This window comes from Perognathus longimembris, chromosome 12 (genome assembly GCF_023159225.1).
Source record: "Perognathus longimembris pacificus isolate PPM17 chromosome 12, ASM2315922v1, whole genome shotgun sequence".
Taxonomy (NCBI): Eukaryota; Metazoa; Chordata; class Mammalia; order Rodentia; family Heteromyidae; genus Perognathus; species Perognathus longimembris.
In genome coordinates, this window is record NC_063172.1 from 6,778,470 (window position 1) to 6,782,155 (window position 3,686).

Consider the following 3,686-nt stretch of genomic DNA (forward strand, 5'->3'; position numbering starts at 1 on the left):
GGGTATGTTGGTGCCAGCCTGACTGGCTTTGGCAGGCGGGCAGGTTCAGCCAGAAGGTGCAGTTGCTGTCACCGTTGGCATCAAGTGGTCAGGTGAGGTAAGCAAGGTGGGCAGAGCATAGAGAGTCAGCAATTTCAAGTTGAGTTCCTGCCAGGTGGACTCCTCAGTGCTCACCAAGCCTCTCGAAGGAAACAAGGGGAACTTCTCCTGGCCCTTCCTTCCTCAGAGTCAGAGGCCCCTCACTGACTTAAATGTATTGGATATTCATGTGATTCCACTTGAGTGCAAGGACAAAACCAAGTAAAAGTGATCTGAAAAGTACAACTGAAAACTGGAGAAGCAGAGACCTAGAGGTACGAGAGCCCCTGCATCCAACCACAGTCGAAGAGAACCCTCCTCTGGGCTTCTCTGTTACATAAGTCAGTAAGTATCCTCCCCATTATTATTCAAGATATTTAACACATAGATTCTAAAGATAGCCGATTAAGAAAAGAGAAGGGAAAATGTAGTACCCTGGAATCACAAGCTAGCAAGGCCATGCCCATCCATGCTCAGCCTAATTAAAGAATGCCAAATACTATTTTATTCCTGAGGGCTGCTCCAAGCTGTCTAGAGTAGGTTAGATTCGTGGATCCTGTATTCCTACCAAGCCCTGTTGTGTTATTTTAAAACACTTGCAGGAGGAAGGTAGATGATAGGTTAGACACCTAGCATTTCCTAAGCCTTCCTGTGTCTGAAAGAAAACATCAAGCTTGTGTCTGCAGGGAGCTGAGGGTAGTGTGGAGGGGTTAAGGGAGGGCAACAGGAAACAAGGCACTTAGAGACCAGGTGAAATGCAGAAATACTACACTGGAGATTTCCAAAAGAAACACCAGACCCTAACATGGAATGTGCTAGGCAAAACAGTTCCAAGTGGGGACAGACCTCTCTCCCCTCCCTAGAGGGCTGCACAGCAGAGCAAAGGACAACCTGGGGCAAATCCATGGGTGTATGAGCTAGGCCACACTCTGAAAATTTGCCTGTGAAAATTTCACTCTGTGAACATTTGCCTGGAGCAATCTGTTCAGCCAGCAGATATAGGAGAGGGGAGTCCAGGTACTTCCCGGCTTGCTCACTGGGGCTATGGAGGGAGGTCATCTGAGAACAGGTCCCACAGTCAAATCTTTTGTCCAAGAGGACCAGAAGACTTAATTACCGCAAATCCAAACCCCAAGGACCTTCCCCCTTTCCATTGGTTAAACAAATGGTCACATTGAGAAGCGCTAGGAACCCAGGAAACTGATTGTGACTTACACTCAGACTCACAGATGTACAAGCTACAAGGACAAATCATGACAGAGAAGTCCAGATCTAACACACTGAGAGAGCTGTGGCCCAATTGAGGTAAGAGGAGATAGGCCAACTGCTAGTGGGGAGGAGCTGGGACAGAGAGCTGCAAGTAATCCCAGCCCAGGCTGCATTTGCTGCTTTGGGGTGACTTCTGCTCTGTCTTAGAAGGAAGGAGAGAATGGGGGAAATTATTCACTAGTAGGGAAGAGATTCTACCCAGCAGGGAAAACAAACAATCGTTTCTGGCCAAACTTGTTTGGATTTCAGAGAAAAACAAAACCACACAACCTTGTCCCCCAAGGAAACAGAAAAGATAAGCCTGGGGATAAAATCTGGGCTCTTTCCAGCCAGGAGGAAGTATTGTCCTGCTTTGTTTGATTATACTTTGTTTTGTACTTACCGTACAGTGTCCTTCCTCATGGTTATTTTTATAGAAGCATGCTATATACTTTACTTTCCTAACTTTATTAGTCCCTCTCTCTCTTTTTTTTTACTTAATTATTCATGACTTTAGGTTTTGTTCGTTTTAAGGTTTTCTGTATTTTCAATTGAAATCAGGACTGTACATGTGGTAAACAGCTCTCTACAACTTGAGACACATGCCTAACACCTTTAGTTTTCGTTGGGTTAAAACTTAACTTGTCATATAATGGTTTGAGTTCCTTTCTTTTACAACATTACTGGGGATATAATGAGGTTTCCAAGTATTTATTTATTTACTGCATTTGAATATATGGCTTAGTTTTTTAGTCTGGTCATTTTTATTGCTTCTGGCTGCTTTCTCTTCTCTGAGTGGTGATTGTGATCTTAGTATCAAGAATAGTCTAACTATTAAGAAACTATCAATAAAACTAGAACAAAGTAATATCACAATTACTCCCCAATAACCAAACTGAAGGTATCAACGTGATTGAAATGCTGAACCAAGCATTCAAAGGTCTGGTTCTAAAATGAATCAATGACCTCAAAGAAAATTCAGACAACAGATGGAAGAGTCAAAGAAGTTAATTCAAGTTATCTCTGAGAGAAAAAGCCAGCAAGGTGAATGAATCGCTATTCAATAAGGTGACAGAGCTCTGGCAGGGGGTCTGGAACAGAATAAGTGTTTGAAATGAAAGACTCAAGAAACCAAGTTAAAAAGTACACCGAAAAACATCACTAATAGATGAGGCCAAGCAAAAGAAAAAAATGTTAAAGAATATTAAGGATTTAAATATGAGGTTTCAGAAATATTACACACAATAAAAAGAATCACAAATAAACAGGCATGACAATAATTTTCAAGAGCTCTGGGTATGGACAAGAGACCAAGCCTCCAAATATGCAGTAGAAGAAGGAGCTAAGATACAAACTAAGGGCATAGAAAATCAATTTAATGACGTTATAGCAGAATTTCCCCCAAATCTAGGGAAGATAGGGACATACAAGTACAGGAGGGCTTTAGAACCCACAAAGAGATATGACCAGAAGAAAAAATTCTTAGTCCATCACATTATAGTGAAAATACCAATACTGCCGAGCACCAACAATGAAGGGATATTAGGATATACAAGAGGATAACACCAACTTAAAAAAGCAAAAACAGACATGCACACAGAAACCCTAAAACCAGGAAGTTGTATAGTTATATATTTGAAGACCTGAGAGTAAATATCTGCTAAGCAAGATGAATACAACAAGCATGCCAATCATTTAAGTCAATAATGAAATAAAAACCTAAAAAAAATCTGAACATACACAATGTAAAATGATTTTGACTACTAAATTAGCCTTGTAGAAAATTCTTGGAAAACATCAAGCATGACAAAAAGAACATGAGAAGAAGGAGGAGAAGGCAGAAGAGGAGGAAGAGTTCACAAGCATGAGAGCTTAGGAAAGAATAAATTTCATAATAGGAATAGCAAGGAAAAAATGAGAATTACAATGTATCAAACATGTGCAGCTCAGTTAACCAGCAATCTCTTAAGGAAAGTAAATAAGAAAGAAAACAATGAATAGCATTGGAATAAACCAGGAAAACAACAACAAATTACAGGAATCAGCAACTACTTAATAATAACTCTAAGTAAAAATGCTCTTTACTCTCTAATTTGGAGAAGCGGACTTGCTGATTGGATTAAAAGACAAGATCCAATTGCTTGTTGTCTGTAAGAAATACACCACATTGGCAAAGACAGAGTGTGAAAGTTAAAGACTAGAAAGTGCCATATCAGGGAAGTAGAAACCCCTCCATCACCAGAGAAAAATTTCAGGAATACATCTGCAATTATTTGATGAGCAGACAGCAAGATGAAATCAGTCAGAATGGACACAGATGGGTCAGTATCTATTGACAAAGGGAAAACCCAAGAAGATGC